At 35.3% G+C, this 14165-nt stretch overlaps 1 protein-coding gene across 1 annotated transcript in view; it reads left to right on the top strand.

Annotated features, from left to right (window-relative positions):
• The first annotated feature begins 296 nt into the window (after positions 1–296).
• Positions 297–14165, top strand: part of LOC145259899 (mdm2-binding protein-like) — a 241492-nt gene continuing 227623 nt past the window's right edge. Inside the window, exon 1 of the mRNA XM_080117818.1 lies at positions 297–528. The gene's annotated coding sequence lies outside the window, so the exon portion shown is untranslated. The remainder of the gene's footprint in view (positions 529–14165) is intronic.

Raw genomic sequence — 14165 nt, 5'->3', positions numbered from 1 at the left:
TTGCCACTTCGAAGTGGGGGCTACTATCGGGGACATGATTTGCAGGGGCATTATGGAGGGGGATAAGTAGAAAGATGTTTGTTCACATTACACTTGAACTTCTGCATATCAGTACAGTTGGGAAATCAGAATCCCGGAAGGGAGTTCCAAAAACTTGCAGTTCTGGGGAAGAAACTATTGGAGTAAAAGTCTTTCTTACGCCTAGTGATCGCTACTGTAAATGGGTGGGACTTAGTTTCTTGTCAGGTTTGTCAGGGATAGTCACGTCGAGGAGGTACAAGTGCTTGCAGTTCGTCAAAGCATTCACCATTAAAGTATTTGTAGAACAGGCAGAGGGATGCAAAATCTCGTCGATGGGATAGAGGCTGACACCTAGATGACAGTTCAGGACCTATCAGGTTGGCGACTCTCTTTTGAACCCTGTCCAGGAGTGAGAGACAAGCAGCAGATGCACCAGCCCAGATGTGACAACAGTACTCCACACATTGGCGAATGGTGGCCTTATAGAGGTACAGGATACTTTCAGGCGTAAGTAATTTTCTAGCATGGTAGAGAGAGCCCACCTTCTTTGCAGCAACCTTGGCAATGCTCTTAATGAATATATTCCAGTTCATGTTCCTTGTAAATGTTAGGCCGAGGAGTTTAAAAGAAGTATCTTCAGGCAATGTGTTCTTGGCCATTGCTATTGGTGGTAGAGAAAGTTTCTTGAAGTTATTGAAAGAAACAAGCTTAGTCTTGGCAGCATTGAATGTGACCATCCATTTTTGCTCCCATTCCACTACAAATTGGAGGTCATCCTCTAGTGTTTTTGCCATTTCCTTAGTTATGTGTACATTTGTTGTATTCATCCACGCAAATTCTGTAGAAGTAAAAAGTAAACTGGGCTTCTTCACGCGGACATAGGACATGGCAATACCACGTGACAGGGTGTCCATTTTCTGTCCAATCAACACTCAAGAAAACACTTTCTAAAAATCTTTTTCTGACAACCTTTGCTGTGAAACATTCAGAAGCGTATAAAACGCACTGCACACGAAATCCTAATCAGTTGAATCAGATTTCCGTTCAGGACGCAGTACCACAATTGAACAACGCACTGTTTTGACTCCGTCTCCTTGACGGAAAATCGACACATTTATGAAGCAAAATTATCACATAACTGGAACTAACTGATATAACAAATTTTATTTCTTTTTGTTAAAAAAATAAGAAACATTTTTCTCTAAATAAAACACGATTGCCTCAGTCGGAGGAAGGTTTTATCTTTTCCTCTTTTTGGTATAATTATTTTACTCAAGTCCTATCAGACTTCATTTAAGAAATATATATAAAGTCTTCACGACTATTCCTGGTTCTAAAAACCTAACATTTATTTCCAAGAAACTGTTTCCAAGAACTATGAACATCTCGTAAATCATTTAATGTCTTATTTTCCCTCACATGTCGACACAGCACACGCATATAAAAACTATACCAAAAAACATGATGTTTCCTTCAAAAAAATTTTTTATTAAATGTTGAAATTGATCTTCATATTGCTAATTGCTGACACTTTTTATTGTTTTTTGTTAAGGGTAGGGAAATATTTATTTATGCTCACACCACGGCTGTGATACCAGCATCGGTGCATATTAACCAATCCCCTACGTATATATATACATATATATATCCAAAACTATATTAGCAATGTATAAAATGTATTTATAATTATATATAATAAATTTATAGTAAAAAAAAAAAATGTATATATGTAAAAATATTTTTAACCTTTATATATCTAATTTTAAATAAGAATGTAAATATACTAAATACTAATCATAGTGGGGGGATAAGTAGTTAAATGGATTCATCCTAATCTTATAAATACAAGACTGATAAATTAAAAAATTAAAAAATGTATCCATTTTAAATGTGGAAATTGATGAATCGCACAGGTAAGAAATTCATTTTTATAGTATGAAAAGGTTAGTAATTGCAATTAAGAATAGAAAACTGGATCAAATGTTTGAAACATGTCTTCTTCCTAAGATTAAGGGTGGTGGTGTTTGATCAACACTGCTGGGGAGCCATGATGTAATATACTGTTTTGTTTTTAAATCCCCGAAACAGTGTTTCATGGTAAACAACTAATGATCCCTTGAAAAATAAATTATTGGTATTATAGTAAATTCGAGAGCGAGTTGATGCAGTGATTGCAGGTGATTAAATGACTTACTGACTAGATGGTTTTCTAACGAATGATAAAAAATATTTTTTTGTATAGTTTTAAAGGTTAAAACCTTCAAGACTATATATATATATATATATATATATATATATATATATACGTTTTATTTTTTATTACCGTATCTTTCTGTTAAGTTACATTATTGTTTCTATATATATAAAAGTCTGAGGAAGCTACAGACGGCCAAAAAAAACGGCCGGGTAGCTGAAACAATAATGTAACTTAACAGAAAGATACAATAATAAAAAATAAAACGTATATATATATATATATATATATATATATATATATATATATATATATATATATATATATATATATATATGCTTGAACAATAATATGAATTAAATCACAGATTAATTAATCTTGAAGTTCACAGTTTTACAAAATATTGTTGGGGGGGAAAAATTTTTATACAAGACGATCCCAGCCAAATAAAATAGCTCAATATACAAGATTGAGCAAAGTAAAAATTGTAGGTTTTATATTTAATTTTTTTTTTCAGTAAAATATAGAATTTTTTAAAACAAAAATTTATTATTTGAACAAGGAATACACAACATTTAAAGTTCTTTTCTTAATACGTCGATTTTTAATGTCTTGATCCATCGATTTTTAATGTAAAATTTCCTCTTCAGAGGAAATGTCTTTAGCAAAATATGCATTATGGATAAACATAATTTTACTTTTAGCACATATATTGAAAATTAATTAAAAATATTTTAAAAGGAACATAGAAAAGGACATCATTTTAAGGTTAAACAAAGGGAGAACTGGATATGCATTATCAAAAAGAATATGCATTTCAGGTATACAATTCGGTGCTTTGGTAATAGAGATGAATGTTATTTTTATATTCCAAACTGGTTAATGATTCCAACATTGAAGGTAAAGTCCAAAATTGTCGAATCCAGTATCCAGAAGGAATGGCAAGTTCCTTAGCAACAATACATGCTTAAAGGTGATAAATCCGATTTGCAGTCTGTAGAAAATTTTTTATTTTTATAAGGCAATATCCAACTGGTTCATGTGAATTTGCTAATTAGCAAACACAGTCATCATGCATATATATATATATATTTATATATATATATATATATATATATACACACACACACACATATATATATAGACATATATATGCATATGTATATACATATATTCATTTATATATATATATATATATATATATATATATATATGTGATGATGATTGCTGTCACATTGAGTTCTCCCAATCTCGTCGTCCATGACATCTCAGATGACTCTGCAACTCCTGCCACAGATTTGCACATCTGGAAGCAGATGTGATTTACAAATTAACCAATTTCCCCTGAGTTGACTTCCTCTGGAGGTTGAAGAGTATTTCTATGAACAATCACATGTCTTCTCAAAGCAGCAGAATACTTGCAAACTTTGCTGCATATTAAACAGATCATTTGGTTCGGACTAATAGGTGCAAAGTTGACCTGAACAGAAGTTTTGTGCGACTTAAGGTGGTTGATGTAGCCAGCTTTTGACAAAAGCACAGGTTCACAAGTATCGCATTTTTTTTTTTTCACCCCAAACAAGGCACATTGCCACTTTGATGTAGGGGGCTACTATCAGGGACATAAGCTACAGGGGTACTATGTGGGGAGTTGGGCAGCAAGATGTCGGTTCACATTACACTTGAACTTCTGCATGTCATTACAGTTGGGGAATCAGGAACCCGGAAGGAAATTCCAAAGTCTAGCGGTTCTGGGAAAGAAACTACTGGAGTAGAAGGCTTTCTTAAATCTAGGGATCTCAACTGTGAAGGGGTGGGATTTTGCTGCTTGTCGGGTTTTTCGGGGGGTATTTACGTCGAGAGGGTGCAAGTGCTTGCAGTTCATCGGAGTATTCACCGTTAAAGTACTTATAAAACAGGCAGTGGGATGCAAAATTTCGTCGATCGGACAGAGACTGAAGCTTAGATGACAGTTCAGAACCTATCAAGTTGGCGACTCTCTTTTGAACCTTGTCTAGGAGTGAGAGACTAGTAGCAGATGCACCAGCCCAAATATTACAACAATACTCCATATATGGGCGAATGGTGGCCTTATAGAGGTACAGGATACTTTTGGGCGTTAGTAGCTTTCTAGCACGGTAGAGAGAACCTACCTTTTTCACAGTGGTCCTGGCAATGCTCTCAATGTAATTTTTCCAACTCATGTTTCCTGTGAACGTTAGGCCGAGGAGTTTAAAATATGTACTTTCAGATAAAGAGTCTTTGGCCATTGCTATTAGTGGTAGAGAAGGTTTCTTGTAGTTATTGAAGGAAACAAGTTTAGTTTTGGAAGCATTGAATGTGAGCATCCATTTTTCTCCCCATTCTACTACAAATTGGAGGTCGTCCTCTAGTGTTTCTGCCATTTCTTTAGATATGTGTTCATTTGTTTTCCTGTCGTGTCTGTTATAGAGCGTGGTGTCATCAGCATATATACCCATCTAACAGACAATTTTGTCAGGGAAGTCATTTATGAATATTAGGAATGATAGAGGTCCAAGGTTAGACCCCTGAGGCACTCACATTTATATCATATTGTTTAGATGTATGCCCATCGAGGACAACCTGGATTTTTCTCTTATCTAAGAAGGATTTAATTATGTTAAGTATTCTTCCAGTGATACCATATGATCTGATTTTCCTGAGGAGACCTCCATGCCATACCCTGTCAAAAGCCTTAGATATATCTAGAGCTACCACTCTACCCTCTACTGCTTTGTCAAGTGAATGGTATATATGCTCAGAGATTACAGTTAGGATGTCTGCCGTGGATTGGGCTTGCCTAAATCCATATTGTTGGTCGATCAGAAGTTTAGCATCTGTAAGGTGATGGACTAGATCTTGGTTAATTATGGACTCAAATATTTTGGCGAAAAGTGGGAGGAGGCTAATGGGGCAGTAATTTACTGGGGCAGTTCTTTCGCCAGAATTCTTGAAAACTGGTACCACAGAAGCAGTTTTCCAGCAGGCAGGAAAGCAAGATTCATTAAGGCATTTGTAAAGTTTGGAGAGAACCGGAGCTACTTTGGTGGAGCACTTTTTTAATAGCACAGCCAGGATGAGATCAGGTCCACATGCTTTTGAAGTGTCAAGAGTTTTTATGATAGCATGCACCTGAGAAGGGGTGATTTTCAGATCATCTAGTGTGGCGTCTGTCTGCAAAGGAAAGTCAGGGAGGGAAAGGTTAGCAGGGTCCAGTGTGGAGTTGGAGGCAAACCGACAGGCAAGCATGTTAGCCTTCTCGGTTGCTGAGCAAACAACCTCATGATTGTTGGATAGTGGGGGAATTGTTGATTGCCCATTATTTACTACACTGTTGCAGATTTTCCAGAAGTAGAAGGGTTCCTAATTTCTGTGCTTCAATGTGTTTTTTGGTGGTTTCAGTAAATTCCCTCTAAGCTGTCGCTATTTCTTTCTTTCAGTTATTTCTGGCTTCTATATACTTCTGTCTGTTTTAACTGGACTTATGTCGATTAAATCTGCAGTACGCATAGGGATTTGTGCAATGGCAGCTGCACAAGTAGAAGTAAACCATTGGGGAGAGTTGGGCTTACTATAAAACTTCCGCATGGGAACATGTGCTTCAGTTGCTGTTTTGAATCATTCAATGGTCTCATTTGCGCACTGTTCAGCAGGAAGGGAAAAGATATTTCGCCATGGGGCGTCTCTGATGAGATCCCTGATGGCTTCCCAGTCAGCCTTTTTATAATATCTCGTTGTTTTGAGCAATGGCTCTTCTGTGTTGGCTCTAGAGTTTAGGGCGATTTCAACTATTATCACTACATGATCAGCCTTTCCAAGTGGGCTGTGGGCATTCGTAACACAATTATCGGGAACTGTGGTCAGAAACAGATCTAAAAGTGATGCGTGTTGTTCTTGCTGGTCAGGGAAACGGGTTGGAAACGTAACCATCTCTGATAGGGAATGAGATATAGAGAAGCTGTGTGTTGTGCTACCAGCTGCGTCTGTGTAAGTAGAAAATCCAAGCCAGTTGTTGTGATGGACATTGAAGTCACCAAATACATGCACTTGTGTGCTAGTGTCGAGGGAAAGTGCTGCATCTATGCTGTCAGAGATTTTGTTTATTAGGGTACAGTCCTAGGTCGTGGGAGAGTGGTAGAGAAAATAAAAGTAACTAATGTTATGACGCATGTTAAGTCTAAAGCACATAAAGGCTTGATCATCCGATTCTAATTTTGTTTCTCTAGTTAAGGGGAGGGTGTTTCAAATATAGACTCCAAGCCTGTGCATATGTCTGTCAGAGTCCTTACGGCAGAGTGGGAGATATCCGGGCATGTTAAAGTAGTTAGAGAGGATGGAGGAGTGTAGGTTAGTCTCACTTGGTGCTAAGATATCTGGGGTGTTTGTTAGGAGAAATGCTTCAAGATCATTTAAATTAGTTCTAAGCCCACGCATGTTCGTAAATGCAAGCCTCAAGGGAGGAGGTCATTTGGTTTTGTTTGAGTTTTGTCCTGGTTTAAGTGTAATTTTAGATTGTACGGTCATTTTTTTTTTTTAAGAGTTTCAGTTTAGGTAAGGTGTGCTGAAGAAGTGATTATGCAGAATACTAGACATGAAATACAAGTAGACCATCAGCTGATCCTCCATCTACTAGGATTGTGGCGTCATGAAAGCCCACCGGGGATGAGTGCAGGGTCTCTTTTCATGCACGACATGTCACTACAAACACCCCGATATTATTCAACTGTTGATGGAGCAGCCGCTCTAAGTGCTACCAAAGAGTTAGGGACCCTGTACTACCAGTCGGAAACAGCAGTCAAGAACTGTCAATCCAGTACCCTCAACCCATCAGATGACGGTCAACCCAATCTACTTGTACTGGTATTATGGCATTCAAGCACTCCCAAGTGCCCAGTTTAGAGGGATGGGATGTGTCGAGAGAGAGGAAAATGGCGTTCATTACCCTAGTCATGAAACAAGATTGACCACTGAGTGTTTCTGTCGAATTGCTGTGATTCGACCTCTACGGCTGGCTAATAAGTAAAGAAGGAGTATGGAAGCCAGATGATAGACAGTGCCTATCTACTCCTTAAACAGTTTAGGTTTGCAGACCGGTAATTTGTTTGAGTCACCAGCTCTAGGAAGGTTGTAATCCAAGACTGGAGAGGCCTCCCTCCCCTTAGGTTTAGCTTCAGAGTTTTCCTTCTCCTAGACGGATGACCTGGGAAGATCTACGAGTCCATCAACACCGAGAGGGTTTGCTCCACGCCTGGGTCCTAATTCAGGTATTTCTGCGACCTCGCGTGGGTAGTTAATGTTACTGGATTAGTATGTAAATGTTATATATCTACTGAAAAATTACACTCCTCAAAGTGATTAAGGGACATTGCTATTTCATTGTTACTGGAGGAGGGGGTGAGTAAAAGTTCATGCAGTGGAAGCAGCTATATTTGCAACAGGTTTGTTGGAAGGAGTTAAGATATGGTTTAATATTTTTCCTTTAAATTTAGAATTTTTTAAAAATTATTTTTATATTGGCTTAGGAATAGGATAACGCATTACAGAATGGCTTGATATTAATAATTAACTAAAAATGTGTTGCCCAGGCTCTGGGTATTTTAGATGGCAGGAGGGTTAAGATGTATCGTCAGTGTAGATACAAGTAACGTCATTTTTGATTAGGTACAATACAGTACAGGTATAAATTGGAAGTAAAATTATAAGCTATGACGTGTTCATTATGTATAATAAAGTAAATATATATATGGGCAGATTTCCAGCAGATGCGAATATATGGAGGTTGTAAGATTTAAGTATGTTTCCACTTCAGCTTTCGTTTAAAAATCATGAAGTTGTATTTTGTATTACAGAGTATTGGTTCAGTTTTGTATTTATCATTGCAAAACTAAGGAAGAGGCAGCTATTGCTATGTAATGTAGATAGCTGTAAATCTAAGTACAGACTATAGCTAGTGAGTATCTACCTGGGTAAGAATAAACGAATGCATGCCATAGCGGTAGAAATGTATAGATGTTTAGTGATAATGACTTCCAATCGGTCAGCATGCGAAGGTTAAGGGTTGAAAGCTAAGGACCCCCTTCCACAGCGTGTGTAATGTATAAGTGTTAGTGGCAGCTAGGGGAGTAGAGTAGACTGTTGGTTTTAGGAGAGGATTAACTTACAGAATACAGTAGAATTAATTATTAGAATTTATAGTCAAGTAAAGTTGGAGAAAAATTTTTTTTTTTTTTTTATTTAACATGCAAATCAGACTAAAGCATTAAACTTGTATGTGTTCTATCAATAAATAGAAAGAGATAGCAAAATAATGAAAAAGCTTCCAACACTTGAATAAAAATATCTCAACTGAATTCCCAAAATGAAATATTTGTGTTTGTGAAGTTTTGGGATGAAGATTGATAATTAGGGTTATTCAGACTACTATTCTCATCTTGGCTGTCCTATTCACAAGATTTATCCTGACATAACCTTTGCCCTTTTTTCAGGTGCATCTAATCAAACTTGGCATTTACATGAAATGGAATAAACACATATTAAAGATTTGTATTCTTAAAGAATTCTTTGAATAAAATTTTACGTAGAATTAACAAAAACAAAAGCAATATTTACTGAGGAAATACAATCTCTTTCCATTTACAAATTTTATCTTTTGAAGAAATTAGATTTCTTTGTTCATTGTCGCCATAATTTTTTACTACTCGTGTCTTTATTCATTAATTGCAACTGTCTTCAGCCACTAATTCCAATTCCTTATATAGTCAGTGTGAAATTAATTGACAGATTTATGAGTGCACGAATAAATTCATCATATCAGATGAGTTGCCCCCCCCCCCCCGGACCAAATTGACTTTTCCCTCTATCTTCTATGGCTTTAGGAAGATATTCAAGTTGTAAGCCACTGTCTTGTGTCAAAAATTTTATGTAGGTCTTGACAGGTCTTCCTAGTTTAGCAGTTGCATGTTTAGGATTCCACAGTACCACATCACTGATGACCTCAGTGTTCTTCTTTCTCTTATTACTAAAGAGATCATGGACAAGCAATCATACAGAAGGCTAATGGTTGGGTGTGTTTTCCAGTTTAACACTGCCCGAAGCATTCTAGTGTAAGTTCCATCTAACTTACTTTCAATCTTTTTTTTACTGGGAGTCCATGCTGGCGAACCATAAAGCAGCACCATCTCCACCATAACTCTAAAAAAAAAGTTTTTTTTATCTGTTCCAAAAGGGCAGTTGTAAGTAGGAATAGAACTGCTGCTGATACTGTTATTGTTATGATGATGTGAATATATGTAGTATTGCAGCAGGCACATGGTAAAAGTGCTGCCAGACATAAACCGTTATTATTGCTACTTTTGTTGGTCATCATCATAGAAAGAGAGTCACTGTAGTATTGTTGCTGGCAATCTTCATTTTCATCATGTTGAATCAGTGGCAGTTAAAAACTATGAGGGTCATTTCAAAAGTAAAGCCTCCTATTTTTGAAACTCAAAAAGTTGAAGAGCTACAAAGACTGAAGTGAAACCATTAAAACGAGTGACTTTTTGTGCTCCAAAATTTATTTTTCTACGTAGTCACCACCATTCTCAATGCACTTTTACCAGGAATTCAATGACTCAACACTGCTTCTGACTCATTTCCATGACAGAGGTTGTTTCTTAAAGTCTTACACCATCAATATCTGCAACAAAGAGATGAAATGTTTAGGTCATAAGTTCAGTCACCATATGAAATGTTTAGGGCATGAGTTCAGTCACCATAACAATGCAGTTTGCAATCCTCTCTGATCTTTTTAGGTAGAATAAAAAATAGAAGGCATTACTTTTGAAATGTCTCTTGTATTACTCCTGTTGTCGTCATCATCATGATGAACTGCCATTTCACCAAACGGAAACAGTGGAACAACTTCAAAGTGCAGTTGAGTGGAAAATGCCTGTTTTATAACGATTAACTTCTATTGATATTGATGCCTCAAAATGACTGGTACATTAGCAAGAGCAGCTGATCAAGTCAACGGCTGGATTAGTGGCATTAGTTAACAGTCAGATGACATCACCAGTAGTTATGACTTTAGTAGTTGATCCAGTGTCCTATTACCAGACAGAAAAATAAATCTGGCTAGTAAGTTAATATGGTACGAGGGCAGGGGATCAGATACCAACTGATATTGAACATGTTATCAACAGTGTTCTTGGGGGTAAGAATCTTATGATCAGGATCAAGTATTTTCTGTTCATACTAAATTAATGTTTAACAAGCTCATGATGCACAAATGAAACTTTTTTTTTTTTTAAACTCATCTTCACCCCAAACAAGGCATATTGCCACTTGGACGTAAGGGGCTACTATTTGGGATCATGTGTATTTGTGAACAATTTTCTAGCACGATAGAGGAGCTCACCTTCCTTGCAGCAGCCTTTGCTATGTCCTCTATGTATTTATTCCAGTTCATATTTCCTGTGAATATTAAGCTGGAAGGTTTGAAGGAAAAATTATCAGGTAGGGTGTTGTTTGTCATGAATGTCGATGGTTGGAGAGGTTTCTTGTAATTATTAAAGGCGAGAAGCTTAGTCTTACTAACATTAAATATCACTATCTATTTACATCCCCATTCAACTACAGTCTGGAGGTCATTTTCTAAGGAATCAGCTATTGTCTTGGATTTGTGTATATCTGCTCTTCTCTCATGCAAATATACCCATCTCAGACTCAATATTGTCAGGGAGGTCATTGATGAATATCAGGAATAATAGTGGTCCAAGGAATGACCCCTGAGGCACTACCACATTAATATTATGGTGCTTGAAAAAAAAGGTGAAAGTAACCAAACTAAGTTTGTTACCAAAGAAGTGACTGATGTAGGCCACCTATGACAAATGGGAATTTTGGTCAATAGAGGTTTTGACCAACTATTGTAGGAGGAGCGGGGTCTTTTTAAACAATACAACATATAAAGTAAAAATAAAATTTTACTTGAATTTAAAATATGAGATTGAGTTAGCTTATTAATAACTAAAATAAAAGTAACTTAGTTTTAAAGCATATTTAATTAGAACATCTGATGAACAGAGAGAGTGTCTGGATGAGAGATGATAATAGACATAGAAACGATATTTAATTTAATAATTTTATTTTCTACCCACTGTTTTTTTTTATCATCAATCGTGTCCTCAAATTTTTCTAATATTTTGAAATGAATACCTGTTTTTCAAAGTAAGTCTATATCAAATTCATCTATTTGTCATGTTGGCCAGATATAGGTAATATTCTTCCAAACTATCCAACATATATAATCTTAAATAGTCTTGTATCAACCTCCTAAATCTCAAACCTATTTATTTAGTTAAAAATATATACAAAGTTCATTGTTTTTGAGTCTTTTTTTTTTTTTTTTTTAATAAAATCGAAATTTAAACATATTTAGTGATTGATAAATGAAAGTGAAGTAAAAACAAATTCAAACTTTTTTAAATAAAATTCTTTTTAAGAGTGCTATTCTAAATTGAAAAATAGAAATTATTGCATAGTGAACTCCATCAATTCATCATATGCATATGTGTGTGCACACACAATTAATTTATTTCCATCCCACCGAAGGAGTTTGGAGAAAAAGGCAGTTCTCCTGAAAGTGCACTTTAGCTCTACAAAAATAGCCATGAGCATTTTCTGGTAGATATATGATCGGTAATAAGCAAACCCTTCCTCAAAGTGAGACGTTAACATCTGAAAGGATGTACTTCTTAGGATTAAGCTGTATTATCTTTGTACTAAGTGAAACTAACCTATACTCCTCAGTCTCCTCTAATCGTTTTGACATGACTTGATATCTCTCTCTCTACCATAAGGATTCTGATTCAGAACATCCTACCCTTGACTAAAGAACATAGTTTAGAGTCAGATGATGAAGACTAACAGTGCCTTACAACATAGTGCTAATTACTATTTCATCTAATTTTCTCCTTCAACTCAGGACCTTATCCTGCTACATTTTGTCTTTGATAGCTGGTAATGCAGCAATCTCATTAGATTTGATCGCCCAGATAGATGTATTTTAGGATTTTAATATCCATCACTGTGATCAGCTTTGATTCTGGAGCTATACAGATGCAGCTGGTAACAGCACACATAGTTTCTCCATTGCATACTTCATTTTACAAACTATCAACCTTTTCTTCTATAAATGCAAAGCAAGTTGAACCAAATACATGCATTCTGCTTAAGTTTAACTTTTACCGCAGATAGCATTATATGGGGTTTTGGATAGACTTTTGTTAAAGGATCGGTTGCATATATATGTTGTAGTCATTAGTGAATACGTCCATAGGTTTTTTGGGAGTTTTGATTCAATGAGTAGACATCTTGTATATATATATATATATATATATATATATATATATATAGCTATAATATAAAGCTGAACGTCTGTGTGTATGTTTGTGCATGCGTGTGTGTGTGTGTGTGTGTGTGTGTGTGGTCACGAATAGGCTCCTATATGGTTGACTATTTTAAAAAACTGATTACATATAATTATAGAAGATGTATCGAGGATCAGGAATGGGTATGTTTGATCTGGCAGAACGGTGGTTCATAAAAATTGTGGGGTCTGCGTTCTTATTAAAGTGAAAGCCAAAAAAAAGTCGGAACTTTAGACAATTCTCAACACAAATTTTGCATAACTCTTTTTTATCTTCTCCACTTGCACGGTGCACTCTTTCAAAAATAGATAAATAGAAAAATAATAAAAAAAATAAGAACGTTACTTGTTATCGTGTCAAAAGAAGGAAAAAATCCTGCTCACGTGATTACGTGTCTTTTTAAAAACATTTACATAACCTTTTTATTTTTATTTATATATCTGTTTAAGCTTTTTTTATCAGTGTACTAGAAGGAATTCAGTTGATTACAACCCTTTCTGCATGTTCTTTACATTACAATAGTACAACCCTGAATCTGCTTAAGTTTAACTACACCGTTCAACACTGTAAAACGGAAACAAAGCTGTTCTGCTTGAAAAAGGCGCCATTTTCTTCTTAATCATATTTATATCGATTCTTTGCTTTAAAAAACTAAACGTGTTTACTTTTTGATATCCCATTTTGCTGTTTCAGATTATTTTACCAAAGTAAGTAAAGCTTCATCATTTTTCAAAACTGTTTTTGCTTCTTCGTTTTTTGATATTTCGTCGATATTATTTAGTAAGAGTGTTTAGCAGAAAAGCCAACAAACGACTACCCGTAAAAATAAATATACAAGAATAAATGTTACCATAGTCAATAAAAGTTCAGTTCATGTTTTTTTTTGTTTTAAAATAGTTTTTAATGCTCTTTGCTTGAAATAATTTCAGCGAACCGAAATTAAAACGAAATTTGAGGCGATAACTACTTAAATGAATTTTTATATAAACTGCACATGCCATAATCGAATATTCCTCAAGCTCAAAATAACGGAAAACATTAAAATATGTTTATAAATATTCCTTATGTTGACAGAACTCTCTTAAATTGTTAACACAAAATGCTCAGGTGCCCCTGCTTCAAATTGAAAACGGGGCTCTCCATTTCAAAGTCGCTGCCATTTTGATTTTTTTAAACCGGTTCATGAATTAAATAAAAAATTTTTTTTTTTTACAAACTACTTAAAAATACAAACCAATGAACTTTTCTACCATAAAAGTAACTTTTATTGACTATGGTAACATTTATTTCTTGTATATTTATATTATTATATATATAACATTTTCTCTTTGTTAGGAAACATCATTTTGTTGGTCACTCTTGGCTATGAATGGAAACAAAATTGATATAAAAAAATATATTTTCGCAAAAATTATTTTTACTTTCATCATATTTTGCTTAGGGTAAAATTTTTGAGTATCAAAACCTACCTCTTTACAACCCCCTCCTTTACATAACCTATCATACTTTCATCAATC

Source organism: Euprymna scolopes, chromosome 35 (assembly GCF_053919585.1).
Source record: "Euprymna scolopes isolate OS-2025 chromosome 35, ASM5391958v1, whole genome shotgun sequence".
Classification (NCBI taxonomy): Eukaryota; Metazoa; Mollusca; class Cephalopoda; order Sepiida; family Sepiolidae; genus Euprymna; species Euprymna scolopes.
This window is presented reverse-complemented; position numbering and strand designations above follow the sequence as displayed.